General features: G+C 44.2%; 1 long non-coding RNA gene across 1 annotated transcript; it reads left to right on the top strand.

Annotated features, from left to right (window-relative positions):
* The first annotated feature begins 479 nt into the window (after nt 1-479).
* On the top strand, nt 480-5,526 carry LOC309356973. Its single transcript, XR_014162980.1, has 2 exons — nt 480-1,194; nt 5,068-5,526. It is a non-coding gene; the product is annotated as an uncharacterized lncRNA (long non-coding RNA).
* Nucleotides 5,527-24,114: the final 18,588 nt, after the last annotated feature.

Raw genomic sequence — 24,114 nt, 5'->3', positions numbered from 1 at the left:
GCTCCTGGAATCTTCCAAAGCCTTATGGAGCGTCTCCTGCAAGGGCTTCCGGGCGTGGTACCATATTTTGATGACGTCTTGGTGTCTGCAGACTCACACCAGCAGCTGTTCGAGCGCCTCCGTGCCGTGCTGACCAGGTTCCAAGAGGCCGGGCTCAAGGTAAAGAGGGAGAAGTGCCAGATCGCCGTTCCACAGGTAGAGTTCCTGGGCTATCTTATCGATGCCTCCGGCCTTCACCCAACCACATCCAAGATCCGCGCTATCCAGCAGGCCCCCACCCCAAAGAACAAAACGGAGTTGCAGGCATTCCTGGGGCTGCTGAACTTTTATAACATGTTCCTGCCCCACAAAGCCACAAAACCTCACTCCCCCCTTTAAGGAAGGGGTTTGGGGATAATGTTTGAGAGAGAAGAAAATGCCTCAAACAGTTTTTGGGATCATATAGAGAACAATATTCTAATGGCCCTTCACTAGTATATCACATGCAAGGACATATACATGGGATCTTGTCTCATATGTTACATTTTATGTTCACAGGTGGACAAACACACTTATGGTATTGCTAAATTGCTAGCATGCTAGGTGAACCAACTCTTCATTTTCTTAAAAAGGAAAAACGTTAAAAGCTAGCTCAGCATCACAACTATGTGACTTGACACTATCCATTATCCTTGGTTGACCTTTCGGTCCGAAATCAATTGGTTTCTCTGCTCAAAGTGAACCACTTTCTGAAGAAGTAGTTTGGGAAGGGATTTATTGTTGTTGCTAAATTTAGTATTCTTACTGCAATTCAAGAGCGGTTCACTGCAGTGTCTAAAGGTTTGTTTCCAGGCTTTTGGGGGGAAATATATCAGGTTGCAACCTGGTTGCTGCAACCTGGGCGTGAGTCCTATTGAATGCAGACTTAATTTCATGTTGCCATGCATAGAATTTGACGGAAAAGCTTCCTTGTACTGAAATGCAGGTGCTGTAAATAAAGGTGACCTGGCTAAATGTCACAGAAGTTGCACAGGCATAAATGGATATGAAACAATGGCCTGTTTTGCATGTCACACTAAGCCAAGCCATGGCACGCTGCGAATGCACAAGCAAACTGGTTTCTGGAGAAGAGGGAGCAGTTGCTGCACTGCTTCCCCCCCAGCCCTCCATGTTGCCATGAGCTAAGTCATGGTTTGGATCAACATACTGCTTCTGGTTTGTCTCACTCCTAAGATATTAAACAGGATCAATGTGGGAGTCAGGAAAGACAGCACCATATCGTCCCTATTTGGCTGAAGCCATGGGCATAGCTGTCAACCGTCCCTTATTTGGAGGGAAACTCCCTTATCCCAGCGCCGTGTCCCACTCAGTGGCGTAGCGTGGGTTATCAGCACCCAGGGCAAGGCAAGTAATTTGCGCCCCCTAACCCATGGATTTGCGCCCCCTAACCCGTGGATTTCCCTAACCCCCAGATGTTGCGCCCGGTGCGGCCGGCCCCCCCTGCACCCCCCACGCTACGCCACTGGTCCCGCTGCTGTCCCTTATTGATGATGTCCCTTAAATTTCCTGGGTTTCAAAGGAAGCAGCTCCTCTCTCTCTCTCCCTGCCAGCCAGGGAGGAGGGAGGCTCCAACTGTGTTGTTTGGCTGCCCAGCCCGCCCCCCTCCGGCCTCCTCTCACCAGCCTCGGCCCCCAGGAACCCCTCCCCACCTGGACTGAGGAGCCTTGAGAGGAGAGTGAGGGCAACCATAGAGAAAGCAGTTCAGAGAGAGGAGGCGGAGGCGGAGGCGCGGGCAGGTGTTCCAAGGGCTTACCATAGAGGAGGAAAGTGGAGGAAGGACCGCAAGCGCTTCTCCCATAGATTTGTAGTGGTAGATTAGCATAGATAGTCTGATCTGCGGTTTACTTCGGGCGCTATTTCCCCCAACCCCTCTTCCTCCCACCCCACCTGATGGAACTGAGAGCTGCAAATGGAGCACAAGAGAAAAGATACAGAACTGCAGCAGCATCTTCGTAGCTTGGACTTCGTTTTGCGCGAAAAGTGGTTGCTGCTTGTAGTTATTTAATTGCAGTGTTTCATCAGCTGGTGTCCTGAGCAGCAACCTCTGGAAACGAAGGGCTAAAAACTGGCGCTGCTCTCCAAAATTATCAGGTCCCTTTTAACTTCATATTTCAGCTGGTTGACTAAAATCCCTTATTTTGGCTATTGATCCCTTATTTTCGAGGCTGCTGGTCTCTTATTTTTGAGGCTGCTGGTCCCTTATTTTCAAATCTGTAAGTTGACAGCTATGGCCATGGGGCAAAATGTCCTTTGGCCAATATTCCCAGGAACACTTGTACGTAATTACATGAATGCACAGCACCAATTTTATGGGGCAGGTGTTCAAGACTGCAGTCTATGTGCTTTAAAAGCAACTATAATTCAGCAAGACTTCATTTCCTCCTCTGTATGCTTAAAGGAACTGTGCCCTTGTCACACTGTTAGCCTAATGACTCATGAGAGTTTCGTTTGCCTACGTGCTGCAGGGGCGGAAATAACCTCGCAAACTTTTTGTAATTGACAGTGTGTGGGGAGATCTATCTATTTAGGAGGTTTCGGGGTGCAAATGCATACCTTGGGTTTGGTTTCTTTAGCATGGAGGTCCCTGGAGACTGGTGGCACTTTCCATGATATAAGGTATATTTTTACATTTATGCAGGCTGAACATAAGGTGGAAGGGTGCAAACATTAACAGATTTTGCTCCCCCTTTAGGGTTTTGGGGGGGCAGCAAAGCCATAGCAAGAAAGCAAGAATAGCCTCTATTTCTCTTCCCAGTCCTGTTCAAGATGAGGCTTGCTCCAGGTGAGGTCTATTGTCTTCTGACATCACCTCCACCTAGAGAAGGTAGGGAAGAGAAAGGCATGTTCCTGTCTACTCACCTTGCAGAAAGATCATCAGTTTCTGCGGCAACACTTTGCCTAGCTTACATTACAAAGCAGATGTGTCACAAACCCAGGGAGGTTACTTCCTTCACAAACTGACTGGTTTGACCGTTTTGGAAGTCCCCTTTATCCAACACAATTCTATTTCACAGCTATAAAAATCACAGGATTGCAAAAGATCCCAAAGCCCATTCAGTCTAACCCCGTGGTTCCCAACATGGGGCACACGCCCCACAGGAGGCAATTTGATTTTTAAGGGGGGCAATTCGAGAATGAGTTATTAACAGAGAGTGGCCTTTTAGGCTTTCTCCACATGAATAGGAGCTCCGTTTTTGAATAATAAGAATTATATGTCACTGGGAGGGGGCATCGGGATTTTAGAGATACTTAGGTATCTCCAAAAAAAGGTTGAGAACCACTGGTCTAACCACAACCCTAACCTCTTTAGATATTTAAAGGTAAAAAGAGATCAAAAGAGACACACACATGCCCATGTGGTCCCCTAGGATCTAATACTGTATCTTTATGGTTTTAATTGCTTTAAACTGCTGCAGAAGGCAATCTTGGCTGAAAAGTGGGGGTAAACATTAATAAATGAATAAAAAAACACAAGTTGCAAAGCAGAGCTCACATCGTGAAGGAAGGTCCCACTCTTGGAAAGCTGCATTTGTTCTTTTTCCTAGTTTGCTGGACGGTTGCACCCATCTGTGAAATCTGCTCTCTATTTGCATGTGCACGTACAGCATCACTGTAGCTCTCGAAGCAGCAAAGAGTTGCACTCAGGAAGTTCCATGTTTCCTGTTGGAGGTGGACTCAAGCCTTGATCTAACACCCCGGAGGCTTAGTTGTGCAGAAGGTAGTTGTGCAGACTGTCAAAACTCCAAACACCAGTTTTTTTGCCTCTGTGCTGTCTCTGTTTCTTTGTGTAGATATGACGGTGCAATTAGCTAGGATAAAACAGGGTTGCAGCCACAATCGCTCCGTGCCCAGAGTTTTGCAGATAAATCTTACACTGTCTCCAGACATTAGATGGGGTCCATTTTTAGAAGTGTTGAGGCTTGCTTCCTTGGCAAACTTCAAAGGACTTCTGATATGTCTCCTTGCGAGGGCACTAATGCGAGGCATTAATTGCTGCATTTGTACTTTTCCATCAAGAGGCCTTTTGAAAAACAGAAATCAAGTCTGCCCAACTCCATTAACAATTGGATGGGCTATAGATATAGTCATGCATAATAGATTCTTCTTCTTCGCTATGGAGAAAATACACTGGTAGTTAATTTTGAAACAATAATGTCCAAATGGGGAAAGCAGAAGAAGCTATTTTAAACTGGGGGTGGGGGGTGAGGAGACCTTCCTGCTGTGGAAATTCTGGGTCAGGCATAGGCAAACTCGGCCCCCCAGAAGTTTTGTGACTACAACCCCTATCATCCCTGACCACTGGTCCTGTTAGCTAGGGGTGGTGGGAGTTGTAGTCTCAAAACATCTGGAGGGCCAAGTTTGCCTATGCCTGTTCTGGGTGGTATTCAGCGATTTTGTTGTTTAGTTGTTTAGTCAAGTCCGACTCTTCGTGACCCCATGGATCAGAGCACACCAGGCACTTCTGTCTTCCACTGCCTCCCTCAGTTTGGTCAAACTCATGCTGGTAGCTTCAAGAACACTGTCCAACCATCTTGTCCTCTGTCTTTCCCTTCTCCTTGTGCCCTCAATCTTTCCCAACATCAGGGTCTTTTCCAGGGAGTCTTCTCTTCTCATGAGGTGGCCAAAGTATTGGAGCCTCAGCTTCAGGATCTGTCCTTCCAGTGAGCACTCAGGGCTGATTTCCTTAAGAATGGATAGGTTTGATCTTCTTGCAGTCCACGGGACTCTCAAGAGACTCCTCCAGCACCATAATTCAAAAGCATCAATTCTTTGGCGATCAGCCTTCTTTATGGTTCAGCTCTCACTTCCGTCCATCACTACTGGGAAAACCATAGCTTTAACTATACGGACCTTTGTTGGCACGGTGATGTCTCTGCTTTTTAAGATGCTAGTCCTACTCAAAATAGACCCATGGATGTTAATGGACATGACTAACTAAATTAGGTTCCTTAATTTAAATGGGTCTAAAATTTGGAGGGGATGTTTAAAATATTTTTTTCTTTTAAAAACCTGAAGCGTTTCTTTTAGGAATTTTAGGTGCTGAAATCCCAATGGAGCAGAAAAGACTATTTATGCATGCGACCACCGCTGCCCTGATGTTATTGGCCCAGAGATGCAAAGATGATAAAGTCCTGTCTAGAGAAGAATGGCAGATTAAGATGGATTATGCCGAAATGGCAAAATGACTGGAAGAATCAGAGATCAGGAAGAATACAAAATTTTAATAAAGAATGGGGGAAATATATAATTTATCTTAAAAGCCATTGCAAACAGTTAAAACCATTAGTAGGATTGGAATAACACTTGTAGTTTAATGGTGAATTTGGATATAATGGAGATGTAAAAGATTTGGATTATTATAAAAAGATGCAGAAGGAAATGATTAGCAATAGGATCCACAAAAGGGAGGAGGGAAGTCCAGAAGATTCTTTGGAATCTTGTTTGTATGTTGTATATATGATTGTAAAATTCTAATTTGAAAAACCATGGGTCCCCTTTCTGTAAATGGGTCCCCTTTCTGTAAAGGTAAAGGACCTGTGACAGTCAAGTCCAGTTGCGAATGACTCTGGGGTTGCAGCGCTCATCTCACTTTACTGGCCAAGGGAGCCGGCGTTTGTCCACAGAGTTTTTCTGGGCCATGTATCCAGCATGACTAAGCCAGAGCAGCGCACAGAAACCAGAAACCAGAGCAGCGCACGGAAACGCTATTTACCTTCCCGCCAGAGTGGTACCTATTTATCTACTTGCACTTTGACATGCTTTTGAACTGCTAGGTTGGCAGGAGTTGGGACCGAGCAACGGGAGCTCACCCTTTTGCGGGGATTTGAACCGCCAACCTTCTGATCGGCAAGCCCTAGGCTCAGTGGTTTAGACCACAGCGCCACCCAATTAAACTTTGGACCATCCATTTCCATTAAGATCTAAACTCACTGAATTTGATCCTTTCTGAAAAGGGGTCATTGTTCAGTAGTGGAGCACATCATCTGCATGAGGAAGGACTCATATTCTGTCATCTCTGGCTAAATGGATCAGATATCACAAGGGTAGGGTACTTCTAGCCCACGAGCCAAACTTGGCCCATTTGGGATCCAAATTTGACCCATGAAGCCATTTTCCCCAAACCATGCCCACCTGATACAAATTTTGTTCAGTAGAAATGCTCTTAATCTCTCTTCATTCAATTATTATTGCTATCGGTTCATGACATTTGCTGCTGCGAACTATGGAAAGGATAAACACTATAGCCTAGAATATTATTATTATTATTATTATTATTATTATTATTATTATTATTATTAAATTTATAAGCCCATACATATCAGCTGTTGCTTAGGGTTCTACCGTCATGCTCTGATTCTCTCTAGACTGTTTCCCCCCTTGGGACCCAAAAGAAACACTTTGGTTCCTATTACCATTTACAATACCTCCATAGTTGAAATTTCCATGTGGGTAACGGATTTGTGAATGAGCCCTGCTGAAATGAGATTGCTTCCGTGTTGTGTTCTCAGTAAAAATAAAATAAAAATAAAAATCTTTGCGTGACAAAAAAATATGAGAACTTCAAAGGTTAAACTGGAGAATGTTAAGTTGTCAGCAGCATATCCACCCAAGGCAATAATTCTATAAAAACATCACTAAAACCAAATACACCTAGGAGAAATGAAATCTTGTTCAATAATTAACTACGAAATACAGATAGCACATCGTTGGTAGCAACGCCCACAGATTTCTACTGAACACAAAGTTCAGTAAAAGAATAGAGATAGAGAAGATGTAGCTGAGATACATATCTATATCACATACATATCTATATGACAGGGGTTGGCCCTCAGGATCGGGGGCCAAAGGTGACCCTATTTGGCCCTCGGTACTCTCTGCAAGCCATACACCCTTCAACAGGCTGCAACCTTCCTGGGTGCTTTTGTTTCCTGGAAAGAGGATGGAGAGAGGAGTGTCATGTGTGTTTGCAGACTATTTCAGGGCTGAAAGGTAACCTGCTGCACAAAGGCAAGGGTCACACCCATTGCTCTGCTCTCTTAAGGACCTACATTGGCTCCCAGTACGTTTCAGAGCACAATTCAAAGTGTTGATGCTGACCTTTAAAGCCCTTTAAAGCCCTCAGCCCAGTATCCCTGAAGGAGTGTCTCCATCCCCATTGGTCAACCCGGACACTGAGGTCCAGCTCCGAGGGCCTTCCCTGCGAGAAGAGATGTTACAGGGAACCAGGCAGAGGGCCTTCTCGGTAGTGGCACCCGCCCTGGGGAACACCCTCCCACCAGATGTCAAGGAAATAAACAACTATCTGATTTTAGAAGACATCTGAAAGCAGTCCTGTTTAAGGAAGTTTTAAAAGTTTGATGTTTTATTATGTTTTTAATACAAAAAAAATTCCTTCCAGTAGCACCTTAAAGACCAACTAAGTTAGTTCTTGGTATGAGCTTTCGTGTGCATGCACACTTCTTCAGATACACTGAAACAGAAGTTACCAGACCCTTCTATATAGTGAGAAGGTGGGGAGGGGTATTACTCAGAAGGGTGGTGGGAATGGGTGATTGGCAGATAGCTGTGATGAGCCTGCTGACGACTCTTAACGACTGCAATAGGTCTTACAGGAAAAAGCAAGGGGTGAGAAGGTGAAAAATGGCTTTGTCATGTATAATGAGATAAGAATCCAATGTCTTTGTTCAGACCAGGTCTCTCCATGGTTTTAAGTTTGGTGATAAGTTGCAATTCAGCATTTATTTTATTTATTTTTTGACTATGGCAGACCAACACGGCTACCTATCTGCAACTGGAACTATGTTTTTAATATTTTGCTTGGAGCCACCAAGAGTGGCTAGGGAAACCCAGCCAGATGGGAGGGGTATAAATAAATAAATAAATTTATTATTATTATTATTATTATTATTATTATTATTATTATTATTATTAGGACCCCGTTGCAACAGTTCTTTGAACAAATATCAGGCTTCCTAGCCGCTTTGCTTCTCAAATATACTCTGGTTGGCTTCTGTTATTTCCTCCTACCCTCAAGGAATAACCCATAAGGTTAAAACAAAAAAAAATTCCTTCCAGTAGCACCTTAAAGACCAACTAAGTTAGTTCTTGGTATGAGCTTTCGTGTGCATGCACACTTCTGAAGAAGTGTTTTGACTATGGCAGACCAACACGGCTACCTATCTGTAACCATAAGGTTAAAGGGAGCAGTTTTCCTTATAACACAGCTACCGCTGGTCTTATTTTTAAAGCACACTTGTTGCCCTTGGATGAGCTGCAGCTCCCAGATAGCAGTTATGGAAATGATTAATTGATTCTGGCAGCTGGCGGCTCTTGGACAATGCCCAGGAAAGCTTTCACGTTAAATAAATACACCTTCTCCCTACTCGCTGCTCTCAGATGGTTTGGTTCATCGATCAATCAGAGGCTTCTAATATACCACCCAGTCTTGTCATAGCAACAGCACACATCAGAGCCAGCAGAATATCTGCAAAAAGCATCGAGATGGCAGAGATATTTATGTGGTGCATCTATCACATGGTCTAGTCCTGCCCCTGCCCACCCCCCTGATATTCTTAAGAGGGTCTTCAGAGAGTAGCTGGAATTGGGGAGGCAGAAAAGGTCCTCCTTCCACTCTACAGTTTTAATCGGAAATATTAGGCTCAGTACTGCGCCCAGAGCTCAGAAACGGCTAGCGCTAATGAAATTCCCTCTCGCAAAATGCGCCCAGAACAATGGGAGTTTTGAATGCTGCTTTCTTCCCAAACCAGCTGTCAGAGTACACATTGGGTGCAGAAATAATGGAAGTGTGTAAGGTAAAGGGACCCCTGACCATTAGGTCCAGTCGTGACCGACTGGGGTTGCAGTGCTCATCTCGCTTTATTAGACAAGGGAGCAGGCATACAGCTTCCAGCTCATGTGGCCAGCATGACTAAGCCACATCTGGCGAACCAGAGCAGCGCACGGAAATGCTGTTTACCTTCCCACTGGAGTGGTACCTATTTATCTACTTGCACTTTGACGTGCTTTCAAACTGCTAGGTTGGCAGGAGCTGGGACCGAGCAACGGGAGCTCACCCCGTCGCGGGGATTCAAACTGCTGACCTTCTGATCAGCAAGTCCTAGGCTCTGTGGTTTAACCCACAGCGCCCTGCATTCCAAACAAATACATGATTATGGAGCAATATTTTCATATCCGGATGGTCAATACAATGTTCCCATCACAATGTTTTTGGTTCCAAATGACTATACCAATCAATGAAAGTTGGTAGCAACTGATGTACAGAAAGAAAGACTGATAAAGAATGCAACCACGTATTTTCCAATGACTGTGGGCAATTTTGGAAATGTTTAGAGGAGTTGTGGTTTTTTTAAGAGAGAGAGAGGGAGAAGAACAGAGATGGCAAGACTGACAGGAAAGATCAGAAACCAGGAAGATCAAGTATTTCTAAAAGATTGGAAATAACTTTTTGACATACTTAAAAGACCACTGTAAACTGTTAAAATCATTGGCAGGGATACAATGACACTTGTAATGTGAAAAGAACTTTGGAAACTATGAATATAAGACAACGGTAAAAGATGCAGAAAAAGAATATATTTTCTTTGAAAATGGAACCCATAGAAGGAGGGGAGGAGGTCTGAAGGTTTGATAGAACCTTTTTATTTTAATGTTTTGAAATGGTTAAAGTTAAAATGTATAAAATTATGTAAAACCAATAAAAAATTATTGAAAAAATAGAACAGTCATACTAGCTTCAGATGCAGAAAGTCATTTTCAGACAGATCTATTACACTCTCTCAGCATTATAGTCCAGTCTCTGCTTTTTCTGCTACTTTGCTCCCCACCCTGTGGCGTTATCTGTACTTTTAAAAACAAATTAGAAAAAGATGAGTATTACAGCCAATTCTCAGAGCATATGGCTCTGAAAATATTGCATTATTTGCCTAATAAAAACAGACTCACAACAGCAAAAGAAGCCTGGGGAAAATTACAGACACAGTGAATTGGCAATTTTTGAATACACCACATTTTTACAGCTCAGCAATATTTAAATGATGAGCTATTAGACTATTGTGATAGGAATTTTGAAGTCTTAGATATATGGTAATGTTCATACCCGCACATACATAGATCAGCACAGGAAGGCCAACCTGGAACCATTTTGATTCCTAAACTGACCAAATCTTTTCTCTGCAAGGTCAAAATGGAAAAGCCTCGCCATTGTCTTTTCCTTCACAAATCCTGTCTTAAGGATATGTCTGTTTGAATAGGGTGTGAGCCTGTGACCTGGCCCAGGAACTAAGTATTTATCATTACAAAAGACTGGCCAGGCTACCCAGGAAATCCAATCAAGTAACCTGTCAGACAGGAGATAAACAAGGACAAGAGAAAAACAACATTTAAATTTCTGTGATGTAGGTATGAGGTATCTGAGGGGTGGTCTTAGGTTACACCCCTTCTGTGATGTATGTATGATGTTTCTGGGGGTGGTCTTGATCTACAGGGTGGCAATTTCAAAAGTCTTTATAAGGCATTGCACACCATTTTTCTGGGTCCTCCTCCTTTCCTGCGTGTGAGGGGAGCACCCTGTTGCAATAGATCAATAAAGATCAAGCTTACTAGCTGCTTTGCTTCTCAATATTCTCTTGTTGGCCTCTGTTATTTTCTCCTACCAATAGGAACCTATGTAAGGACTCTATATGGGCTCTTGGATACCCCATAAGGGAAAAGGGCAGTTTTTATTTACAACACTATAATAATAGTTACAGATAGGTAGCCGTGTTGGTCTGCCATAGTCAAAACAAAAAAAAATCCTTCCAGCAGCACCTTAAAGACCAACTAAGTTAGTTCTTGGTATGAGCTTTCGTGTGCATGCACACTTCTTCAGATACTTCTTCTTATTTGAAGAAGTGTGCATGCACACGAAAGCTCATACCAAGAACTAACTTAGTTGGTCTTTAAGGTGCTACTGGAAGGACTATAATAATAGTTACTGAAATGGAGAAATTTAGTTCAGTACACACTTGAAGCCAAATCTGTTGACTTTGCCCTTTCCGAAACACTATGTGAACCAAAACACAGCTTTCCTTTGAAATCCACTTTTCCAGGTTTTGCAACACATCCCTCCAAACAATGCTCACAAAAATGCATATATTAGGGGGGATTGTGCATTAAATAATGTAGATATTAGTGAAAATAACCTACAAGCAAAGAACAGGAAGGGTTTAGGGCAGAGAAGGAGTGCTGTTGTTCCAGTTCAATTCATGAAACAACGCAGGTTTGCCTTCTGGTATCTAGTGGCGTCTAGATTTTGACAAAAGAGAGTTTATGGAAACCTTGCAACATAGGTGGATCTGAAATTTGAGATGCCAAGATCTGCTACTGCTTGCAAACAAATAATAATAATTATCAAATTCTGAAGGCTATTATAATGTCAAATGTGGAAGAAGCCATATTTAACATGTCAAACCTACTCAAGTCGTTTAAGACTGAATGATATTTACTCCACCCTGATCACAAGGAAAAGAAAACCACAACCCAGGTTTCACATGGTCAAGCCCAGCGCACAAATTGTGCAATTCGATTCTTCTGTGCAAGGTGCGTTTTTCCTGTAACAGCCTAGGATTTCTGCAGTGGGGTGAAATCCAGGGTTGCTCAACTTCTTGAACTTGAAACGAGGAAATGAGATAGAGGAAGGAAGCTACAGTTTTAGAGGTTCCTAGTCGGGTATTCAGATGCTGTTTCTGAACATGGAATTGGTCTTATTTCTCTACGCTTTTAAGAATTGGCAGTTCAGAACATTAAGAGCACCTATGCCCATCCATACTATTGTTTTTTTGTAAAATCTTGATGTTTTATTGACAGACCCTTAAGAACAGCCATATCAAGCGTAACTTTTAAAAGTTCCAAAGGACTGACATGAAATACAAGGTTTTTAAAAAAGAAATTAAAAACATAGATTAGAAATATCCAACCAGGGAAACACAGTGTGCATTCTCCTGGGTTTAAAAACCAAACCAGCCCTGCAGTGTGGGATAAAGCCAGGAGCAAGGCCTCAGCCAGTGTAAAAAATAAATAAACCAATGTTTCAGCAGCTAAAATCAATTGTTTTCAGCGAACACTCTTTCTGCAGCAAGCAAAGCTTTTCTGGTCTGGCATTCACTGTTATGTTGAGTAGTCTTTTCTTGACAGACATAGTGAAAACGTTTGTCAAACTCTTTCAAAAATACAACAACAAAAAAGACAGTTGCTGGGTTTATTTGCTTTTTGTTTAAAGGTGCTTATAGCTAAAACCAGTGCTTTTTTCTATATATAAAAAAAATGTTTAGGCGTACTCTCATTTTCCTACTCATATTGAAATACTGCCCCTCAATGAGGCCAAAGTTAGATTCACAAAATGTTTGGCAGTATGCGTCCCCCCAGAAAAAAAGCACTGGCTAAAACATAGGGAAAGGCACAAGCACATCGTTTTTCTGGTTTCTCTGGCAATGGCCATCGGAAAAACAGGATGTGGAGCTCTGGCTTGTGGAACATGTAGTGAACCCAGCCCTGGCTGTCCTGGACCCCCAGGTTCTGCCACTCTGACTCAGACATGAGGTGGGTCTTTGGGACCAACTTGGCAATGTCCTTGGGCCAAGACGGAGCCATCAGACTACTGATTGATCTAACCCAGTATTGACTACACCGGCTAGTTGTGGTTCTCCAAGGTTGATGTTCTCCAAGGTTGTGGTTCTCCAAGGTTGATGTGAGCAATTGAACCTGGGACCTTATTCCTGTAGAAATGTTATGGATAGTAGGGACGGATATATTGAATAAGTATTATCCTTCCTTCACCCACGCTAGTGAGTGATGTAGCAGGGCAGAGTCCCCTCAATATAGCAGGAAGCTAGTTTGCAGATTCGTTTGAATCTCTTTAGTTAAGTAATCCAATCTGGCTTGCCCAGATGATGATGATGATGATGATGATGATGATGATGATGATGATGATGATGATTTATACCCCGCTCTCCCCAGGCAAGGCCGGGCTCAGGGCAGCTAACAAGCAATAATAAAAATAAGTTGAATGAATACAACTTAAAAACAAAATTAAAATACAACATTAAAATATTGAAACATTGAAATATTAAAATGTAGCCTCATCGCAGGAGGAGAAAGGAAAAGAAAAAAGAAAGAGGGAGAGGGAATCAAACTGGCTCCAAGCCAAAGGCCAGGTGGAACAACTCTGTCTTACAGGCCTTGTGGAAAGAAATCAGATCCTGCAGGGCCCTGGTCTCATGAGGCAGAGCGTTCCCCCAGGCCGGAGCCAGTGCTGAGAAGGCCCTGGCTCTGGTTGAGGCTAATCTAACTTCCTTAGGGCCCGGGACCTCTAGAGTATTGCTATTTGTGGACCTTGAGGCTCTCCGTGGGGCATACCGGGAGAGGGGGTCCCGTAGGTACGAGGGTCCTAGGTCCAGGTGGGTTATTCCTGGTCTCCCCCTTGATCTCTCTTAAAAAAATAAAGACACAAGTAATAAGTAACAAGAAGTCCTTAAAAAGTAAGAAGTTTACCCACGTTTCAATTTTTTTGAATAAATACATATTAATAATAAATGAGCTATCGGTGTCATGGTTTTTACCAAAATATTATGTCATCCAATTCACTCGGAAATGGTGCCAATCACCTGCAAATTTCCCCCTGCAACGTTTGGAGGTTCAAACACCGTGTTTCCAGGTAGGCCAAAAAATAAGCCCTCGGAGCCCTTACAACTTCTCACTCCACTTTCACAGTCTTGGAGAATCCTGGCAATCCTGTAGTGCAGGGATGTCCAGGCAGTTGACTGGGATCGACAGATCGATCCCCGGGTGACAGCAGTCGATCGCTGGCTATAGAAGGAATTTATCCGCCCCCTAGTGGTGTTTTTCATTTTTGAATGATCGCTAAAACAGAAGATGGAGCTTTAGCTGCCTTTTTTGTGTTCTGCTGAGCGGTTCGCCCTACGGTCAACAACTTTGACTTGCTGTCCTAAAAAAGGTCAACAACATAATGCCACTGTAATGGAATGGAAGAGTAAAGATTTAACAATGCGAAGGTGGAGAATGAATGACAGCCTGCTAGACAATACAGAGATATTTGAAAGAACTAAGAAACATCTAAATCCATATTTTGAACTAAAGGTACTGACATCAGTGTAGCGTGGGACGCAAGCAAGGCTGTTATACGAAGATTCTCCCTGCAAAAGAACTTATTAAGAAAGATTAAGAAAAGTGATGGATAATGAAAATAATAAGAAGCAAAATGTATAAGGAAACTAATATAACTAACAGTAGTGGTAAATGAATACAGACAGACAACAAGAATTGTATAAACATGAGGAATTATGGAAGAAAATAATGCGATAAAATTATATGTGATTAAAAAACCAGAAGAAAGAAGGAGGGAAGTCAGCTCTGGAGAGGAAGTATAAATGTAAAATGTAATACAATATGTGTATGTGGAGTATCTAATTGAAAAACTAATAAAGATTATTTGAAAAAAAAAGGGGGAAAGGTCAACAACTTTGACCTGCCCCCCCCAAAAAAAGGTCAACAACTTTGACTCCCCCCTCCAAAAAAATGGTAGCTCACTGGCAGCATTTTTTTCTGTAAGTAGATCACAGTCCCTTGGGAGTTGGACATCCCTGTTTGTGTTCAGGGTGAGAGAACAACAACACACAGCCATTCTCAGAGAGCCGCCTCTTTTGCAGGAGTAAGGAAGCCAAGGAGAACCAGATGCCCTACAAGAGCATCTTGGATGAGATGGCTTTCAAAGAGGGTGGGACAATTGTATGGCGGAGAGGCCTATCCATGATCACTATGCTCAGCCTCCACAGATAAAACTGCGGTACTCGAGTGCCAGCTATCCTGAGGGAAACTTCGGAGGGAACCAGCTACTAGATGTTTCGAACCTCTAATCATTCGCTTTACCAGATAAAACTGGGTGATAAGAAAAACCCTGCCAATTATAGACCCATTAGTTTGTTAGATGTAACCTCTAAACTATATGCCAGGCTCCATCTTGGGAGACTGGAAGAATGGGCAGATACAAATAAGGTGATATCTGAAGTCCAGGCAGGTTTCCAAAGAGGGAAATCCACATTGGGGCAGTGCTTTGTGATGAACTTTCTGCTATGTAAATACATTCATAATTTGAAGCAAAAATTATGCTTTTATCGATCTAAAGTCAGCTTTCGATACGGTCCCAAGACATGCATTGTGGCAAAAACTGGAAAAGACAAATATAGACCTCCGTCTATTATTTCTCATCAAAACACTGTATACTGACACATCAATACAAGTAAAGGTGGATCTGGCTGGCCATCTCACCACTAGAAGACCATTACTGAAGTCAAACAGGGATGCATTTTGCATTTTGGCACCTTTCCTGTTTAATTTTTATATTAATGAACTGGAGTTAAAGAACTGGAGGGCCTACAGTTTGCCCCTGTCACAATTCTCACCAAAAACTATCAGTATTAATGTATGCTGATGACCTAGCACTTGTATCTAGAACCCAGGTGGGCCTGAGACGGCTGCTTGCAAAATTAGTTCAGCCTCCACAGTTGGAGGGAGCAACACTTCTGAAAAGCACTTCCTGGAAGTGTTGCAGGAATTTATGTATAGGTTGGGGGGGTAGCCCCTCCAGCAGATATCATGCACATGCAGCCCACTAGCAAAATCAGCACAATCACTTTTGTGACTTTTGTGATTTGTCCCCACAAAACACTTCATCACAGTTTCTTCCTATCTATTCAAAGGGCCTTTGCTGCACGATACCAAACTGGCTCACAGGGAAAACTTCAGAAATTCATATAGACATGTGAGCTCAGCTACTCAGCAGCCCCTCTGCCTGAGTGATAATTCCTGGCATCCTGATACCTGAGTGCCAGACAGGTAGCCATTACAGAAATAACCAACCCAGATGAAGACAAAAGGGTGTGATTAACTTGGCTGGGAAACAGAGAAATGTAAATATCTCTTTTGTTACACTTGATGGGTGTTTGGTGGAGGGCAAGGAGAACAATGGGGCAGGGTCCAGGATGCTCAGATTACTGCCACCAGACCTCCCCTTTCATGATGTAACCATGATGTATTAGTGATGTAGTTTGGGGGGGTGTAACATGGGGGTTAGCAGCTAATAAAAGTTTGGGGGCTCTTTTGTTCGGGGCTTCCATCTTGTTCCACCTTGTGGCAGGTGTGAGTCCTGTTGCGACAGTCTTTAATAAAGACCAAGCCTACTTACTGGCTGCTGTTTTGCTCTGGTATTCCTGGCTGGTGTCCTTGTTTTTTTGTCCATGGGAGCCCTCAGATTTCTCTGTTAACAGTAGCCACAGGTGGGGAGAGTGTTCCTACAACTCCCCAAGCATGTTTCACAAGGACCCCTTCCTTCCCTCTGCCCCAGTACCTGAGGCTTGTCACGTCTCTCCAGGGATTTGGCCAGAGGAAGTTAAACGCTGGGGAAAGGCTCCATCCTTGCAAAGAAAACGGAGACATCAGCAGGCACCTGGCTCCCAGCCATGCTAGCACCTGTGGCGCATGAGGGTGGGGGACATGGAAAGGAAGAATTCCTATAATATAGGGCACTCAACTGGCATTTCCTCCTACCTGATCTTAGAAGATTTCCCCACTTTGCCTCCATACAGGCATCTCGGCTCCGTCCCAGCCAGCTTAGCTCAGAAGCAGCAGCCAAAGACTCCTATTTCTCTGAGCTGCTCTCTTGATTAGAAGAAACTTTGGCTGCTGGTTCTACATCAAAGACGGCCAAGACTGAGCCATGCCTGCACAAAGGGGCAGTGGGGAAGAGGCGCAAGGGATGGCAGCCGGGAACCACCGGGATGTTCTCTGGTCCTTCATCCTGGGAGCTGAAGCCTGATCCCTGGAGCCATGGCCCTGTGGAGGAAACAGGATATAGTATGGGCTCTCATGTGAATGGGCTCTATCTGTCCGCGGATTCCCCAATTATTGCATTGCCACACCATGCTGCTGTGCAAACTCACAGGGCATAAAATCGCTGACGGCTCCTGAGTTTTGTAATGCTCACAGTTGTACTCTGCATCCATCTGCAAACTATAGCGCCGCACACGAACTGAGACTGGGAAGGTGGTGGAGGAGGCCCTGTGTTGTTACAGAGGTTACAGAAACTTTCCAGCATGAGAGCAGAAAGGAGATGCTCTTGTCTTGAAGTGGGTGGGTGAAGCTTTCTTTGGGAGCAATGTCAGGGCAGGGGCATTGGGCATCCATTCCCCACGACTGCCAGGAGGATACCAGGTCCTTCTTCCTCCGCGGGGCCACGCTTCAAAAGAATGGTCTCCATTGCCACTTCCCAAGCTGACGAACAAGAGCAAAACTCTGTCATCCATGGCATTCCAGTCCAGCCTTTGTGGATTGTAAAGTCCTTCCAAGTCTTTGAAGGAATCCATGCTACTCAGTGCCTTGCATGTCTTCTAGGATGTCCCAGTTGCTGTCTGAATGTGCCTGACGAGGAGAACGGCATGACTGGCACATGTCAAAACTAAATAAATAAATCGGAGCAACTGGTTGCTTTCAATATGCCGGCGATCAAATAATATTTCATGATAAACATTGTTAAAAAGGAAAAATAACAAGCAGTTTTCTTTCCTTCTCTGCATTTTCTGGCTGCTGCTTTGAACTCTGCTTAAAAAGGCTGGAGCCAGCTGGTTCTCATCAGTGCCTTCTCTGTAGAGTCCTTGGAGCTGCAGGTGAAGTCACTACACCTTCTCCCTGTTCAGGTTGCTGTTCAGCAGGTGAAGCTGATTCATGCCCCATGACGCTATTCCCTGCCCCAAGATGCCCCCCCACCTGCCAGATGGGTGCTGGCTTTCGGGAAGTAAGATGGTGGAAGTGTTGGACCAACAAGGGGTAGGGGAAGCATGAGCATGTGAGGCATATTCCCAAGAGCATTCCATGAAGTCCATGTCCATGAAATTTGCCTTAGACCCCAAATCTATCATCTTCTTTGGTGATCACTTGTAGCCAAGTAAGATTGTCTTACATGAACACGGTCTTAACAGTGAGCCCATAAGTGACTGTGGAGGCCAATTCTGGATCCACATGTCCTTCCACAGTGGGGACATAAGTTTCTAGGTGGGAGTTGATCACAGTGAGGGTTTGCCAAGTGTGCCTTCCTTTTAGTTTGTTTCTCCCTTTTGTCCTGAGTTTGAACGTCTTCCAAGTCCATGACACCTTTGGTAAAGGCTGTTCCCCAATTGGAGCACTCCATTGTTTCACGATTGTTGGAGTTTATACTACATTTTTAAAGATTTGCCTGGAGCAGATCTTGTGACAAAATCGATTACATTTTTGTGGCATTATCAGCTGATTTTTGTCAACACTTATCATCCTAAATATGTTTTTAAGAAAAAAAAAATGTTTTTCCAACAACATATATTGATTACCTGATAGAAACATTGATTACTGTAAACTGAATGGTGGGCATTGATAAAGGTAAGTACACGTAAATTGGTTGTTGCTTCACCATTTTTCAAACTTCAGGGCTAGAACTTCTGTTTCTTGGAACTCCTAGAATGCTCAGCCGCACGGAGGTCTCTCTTCAGAGTCCAACAGTAGTCAGTCATCATGACTGCGTCCCAGCGACTCTGATACCTGGTCTCCATCTCTTTCATGTCCTAATGGAATCTCTCCCTCTGCTCGTCACTCATTGAACCCAGGTTCTCAGGAAACCAGTCCATATGTGAAAATAGGTAGTGCATCTTGACGCTCATGTTGCACCCCAGGTTGCTGAAAGCAGTCAGCATGTTGTTGACAAGTTCTATGTGGGTTCTGGCCTTATTGTTGCCAAGAAAGTTCTTCACTACCAGAACAAATGCCTTCCACGCTTCCAGTTCCACTTCGTTCATTGAGTTTCCGAACTCTGGATCTCTGATGAGCTGACGGATCTGAGGACCGTCAAAGATGCCAGCTTTCAACTTCTCCATGGTCAATCCTGGAAAAGCCTGGCACAAGTAGGTGAAGCAGTCACCATCCTTGTCCAGAGCCTTGGTGAACTGCTTGATTAAGCCGAGCTTGATGTGCAGCGGTGGGAAGAGTATTCTGTCTCTGTCCACCAGAGGGTCGTTGATGACGTTCCTTTCTTTGCAAGGCACCAATTCCTCCCGCACAGGCCAGTCCTTCTTCGTGTAATGCCAGCTGATGTCACAAAGTGTCCCTTTGCAAGCAAGCCCTATAATGCCCTGCAAGAGGGATGCCTCTCAGATGATGATGAGAGACTTACTGAGACAAATCATGATGAGAAATAACTGTGAAGGTAGGAGGAGCTCTGATGCCCAGAGAAGAGGCATAGAATTATTATTATTATTATTATTATTATTATTATTATTATTATTATCACCTGTAAGTGGTGCATGTGGCTTGGCTCCCTGGCTTGACTTGTCCGCAGCTGTTGAGAAACTTGGCTGGTCCTCAGCTGTGGTCCCCAGATGATATTTTCTGTTGTCAATATCTGGTTGGTGAGAAGGTTGAACCATATGGCCTTTCCATGCCTCTATTCTCTTAACTCTAAGGCTGCGTACACATCACACCTTGAAGTCATGGGGTCGTTCCATTAAATGTCAAACTACGGACTCGTTTTTTCCCTAAACATGTTCTAGATCATTTTCAAGAGAATTTCCCAAAGTTTCACGATCTTGTCACTGTGTGGGATGGATTTGAACGAGAAGGAGAGTATACGTTAAATGAAATGTATCCCTCCAGATACCCACAAATGTGAGCTGAACAGGGTTTTAAAAACCCCTCCTTGACAGCAAAACTAAAAGCTTAGGGATTAGGCTGCGAAACCTTGTTTTGAGCAAGTCCAGCTATGAAGTCAGCTGCTTTCTGTGATGGAAAGGTTTGTTGAGTCACTGAGTTTTTTTTTTACCCTGCCAGCAAACTGTTACCTAGCAACAGCTTCTGATTGGCCAGAGTTCCAAGGGAGGCAGTTGGAGTGGAGTGAGAAACAGTATGAGAGATTCATTTGGTCTGTGAGGGGGATTCTGTCAGGAGAGTTTGTTCTGACTAGAGATGGGAAGGCCTGGAAAAAAAACTGGGAAAATGGGGGACAACTGTTTTTTCCCCCATTTTCCCAGTTTTTTTCCAGCCCTTCCCATCTCTAGTCGGACAGAGCTGAGCAGAGCCGATGACTCTCAGTATATGCTCTAAGGTTCTGAATTGCAGAACACTGTTAAAATAGACAAGACACAGTCCCACACGGTATTTTACAGGGAAAAGGGTCCTCAGAGGGAATACTCTGGCAGGAAAGGGCAGTAGTGATTCTGAGGCCAAGGAGGATTTGGAGGTCTGTAAGGAAGCAGTCCAGTTGAAATCCTAAATTCCTAAAGTGTGTGTGGAGAAGTCTGATCTATGAAAGTTGTGTAAAAGAAAGTAACTTTAAGCCTGAACAGCATATAGCATATATCTTGAGACAGTGCAGTGGTACCTCGGGTTACATATGCTTCAGGTTACATACGCTTCAGGCTACAGACTCTGCTAACCCAGAAATATTACCTTGGGTTAAGAACTTTGCTTCAGGGTGAGAACAGAAATCGTGCTCCGGCGGCGCGGCGGCTTAGCTAAAGTGGTGCTTCAGGTTAAGAACAGTTTCAGGTTAAGAACAGACCTCCAGAACGAATTAAGTACTTAACCCGAGGTACCACTGTATACGTTCATAATAAGCAACAGCAGTGTTTGTTACATTTCTGTGGAAGAAGAAGAACCAAAAACTGGTTTTGTTTTTGTCGTTTAGTCGTGTCCGACTCTTCATGACCCCATGGACTCATGTCTTCCACTGCCTCCTGCAGTTTGGTCAAATAAAGTTTGCTTGCAAAAATTTTCGCAAAAGAAAAACCCACTGTGGCTCGTGATTTATTCTCCATTGGAAGATTTCACCTGAGGGAAAGGGAAACAGATAGAAGTTGTGGTATGTTAATTCCATGGGGAATCCATCTGCCAGGAGGTTGTGGTGCCAACCTGAGCGAAACAGGGCTGGGCTGGAGTGGGGGAGCAGGTCTGTCTAGCCCCAGCCCCTTGACCCCCTCCTTTCGTGCCAGGGGCAGGCCGTCGTGTGCCCAGGCAGGAGCAGCGAGCATTGGCAGCTAGTGGTGACGTGGGCATGGGCTGCATGGCAGGGGTGCTTGTTCTGCCCTCCTCCTTCCCTTGGCCAGCTGGTCAGGCACTCTCAGCAGTACTCAGGCTGTCCCCACAGTGGTCACGGTTTTTGTCAAAATTCTGACATCCTTCCATTCACTCTAAAACTGTGCCAAACACCTGCAAATTGCCCCCTGCAATGTTTGGTGGTGCAAACGCTGTGTTTCCAGGTAGGCAAAAAAATGAGCCCTCAGCGACCTTACCCACGGGTCACGGTTATCACTAAAATTCAGGCGTCTTCTGATTCACTAGAAAACAGTGCCAAACACCTGCAAATTGCCCCCTACAACGTTTCGCGGTGCAAATGCTGTGTTTCCAGGTAGGCCAAAAAAGGAGCCCTCAGCGCAGTGTGAAGAACGCCCTGTAATGTTGTTTTTAAAACAATTCACTTGCAAAGCAAGTTCAGTCCTGTTTTCCAGCGATGAGCAATTCCTTGAGAAATCATTAACTTTCTCAAGGCTTTGCATTTTAGCTCTCCTAATAGAAAGAAAGCCAAGTCACCATTTCGGACGGTGTGTATTATCTTTTCTGAGGAACAGCAGAGAATTTCCTCTGGGTGGCACCAAACGTACAGAGAGGCAAAGAGGAATACTTTTGCCACCATTAAGTGACAATCGCACATTACAATAGCATCACACATTGTCGTCAGAGGCAGTATGCCTGTATAGAATTTTACACATCACTTGGGAAGACAGGCGAACTAATACCAGTGTACTGGAAGAAGCAAAGATCACCAGTGTCAAAGCAGTGATTTTTCAACACCAACTTTTTTGGACTGGTCATGTTGTGTGGATGCCTGATGATTGTCTTCCAAAGCAGCTACTCTATTCCAAACTTAAAAATGGAAAGCATAATGCTGGTGGTCAACAAAAGAGCTTTAAAGACTCTCTCAAGGCAAATCTTTAAAAATGTAGTATAAACACCAACAACTGGGAAACACTGGCCGATGAGAGTTCCAGTTGGAGAACAGCCATTACCAAAGGTGTCATGGGCTTTGAAGACGCTCAAACTCAGAACGCAAGGGAGAAATGTGCTAAGAGGAAGGCACGCTTGGCAAACCCTCACCGTGATCAACTCCCGCCTGGAACCCTATGTCCCCACTGTGGAAGGACGTGTGGATCCAGAACTGGCCTCCACAGTTACTTACGGACTCACTGTTAAAACCATGTTCATGGAAGACAATCTGACTCAGCTTCGAGGGATTGCCAAAGAAGAGGATATAACTAGTATTTGGCAATTGCAAGTAGAGAGAGTGCTGTTGCTTACAGGTCATCTTGACAGGCCTCCTATGACCTTATCAAGAAGGACTGTTCTTCTTGTTCTTTGAGGGGTGGTTTTGGCAGGTTGAGCTTGCCATTGTACTGGCTTTTTCTGCCGTAAACAATGGAACAGGAAGGAGGAAGCTTTCTCTGCGATGTAAATTGCAATAATCTGTTGACCTTGGCTCCATGGTAAGAGTACAGTGGTACCTTGGGTTAAGAACTTAATTCGTTCCAGAAGGCCTGTTCTTAACCTGAAACTGTTCTTAACCTGAAGCACCACTTTAGCTAATGGGGCCTCCTGCTGCTGCCGTGCCACCAGAGCACGATTTCTGTTCTCATCCTGAAGCAAAGTTCTTAACCCGAGGTACTATTTCTGGGTTAGCGGAGTCTTTAACCTGAAGTGTCTGTAACAGGAAGCGTATGTAACCCAGGGTACCACTGTATCGGTCTTGGGGGCAGAATATCTGAGGTTCAAATCCCCAGCATCTCTAGGTAGGCAGTGGCGTAGCGTGGGGGGTGCAGGGGGGGCCGGGTGCACCGGGTGCAACATCTGGGGGTTAGGGTTAGGGGGCGCAAATCAACGGTTAGGGGGCGCAAATCCACGGGTTAGGGGGCGCAAATCCACGGATTAGGGGGCGCAAATTACTTGCCTTGCCCCGGGTGCTGACAACCCACGCTATGCCACTGTAGGTAGGGCTGGGAGAGACTATTAACAACATGGCCACGGACTGAAATCTGGGAGTCGTTGGCAGTCAGTATAGCCAATACAGTGGTACCTTGGTTCTCAAACGCCTTGGTTCCCAAATGCTGAAAACCCGGAAGTGTTCCAGTTTGCGAATGTTTTTCGGAAGCGAAACGTCCGATGCGGCTGTCAGCTATTGTTTCTGGGGCGCCTGCACCAATCAGAAGCTGAGCCTTGGTTTTCGAACATTTTGGAAATCAAACAGACTTCCGGAACGGATTAAGTTTGGCGCTGTCATTACTGGCCTTGCTCTGGAGGAACCCAAACTTCTATGCACTAGTGGCCAAAATTGTGGAAACCTTTCGGGGAAAGTGTATTCCCGAGGTTTGATGGCTCGTAACACCGGATTGGCTCTCCAAACACTCATGCTCATTGGCTACATTCAAATGAAGGAAAGCTTACTGCATATCAACCTAAACAAGTTGTGCTTCCTTTTTCTGGTTATTTGGCTATAACTTTTGATAGAATACAGATAACTGAACAAACATTGTTGCATTACATTCTTCATTAAATTATCTTTCCACTGATATATAATATTATGGTATTACTAAAAAAAAAAGTGATGTTATGAGCCATCAAGCCTCAGAAATACTTTCCCCAAAAGTTTCCAACACAATTGTGGCCACTAGTGTATGTACACACACTGCAATCTACAATTAAGCACAGGGCCTCACCTGTCCTTTGAATAAAATATAGAAATACTGTACATAGATTGAAAACAGTAGTTACCGTATTTTTCGCTCTTTAAGACGCACCAGACCACAAGACCCACCTAGTTTTTGGAGGAGGAAAACAAGGGGGAAAAATTCTGAATCTCAGAAGCCAGAACAGCAAGAGGGATCGCTGTTCTGGCTTCTGGGATAGCTGTGCAGCCTGCATTCTCTCCATAAGATG

Source organism: Podarcis melisellensis (genome assembly GCF_964234715.1).
Source record: "Podarcis melisellensis genome assembly, chromosome: 14".
NCBI classification, from domain to species: domain Eukaryota; kingdom Metazoa; phylum Chordata; class Lepidosauria; order Squamata; family Lacertidae; genus Podarcis; species Podarcis melisellensis.
The sequence above is the reverse complement of the archived record's forward strand: the minus strand, read 5'-3'. Positions and strand labels throughout refer to the sequence as shown.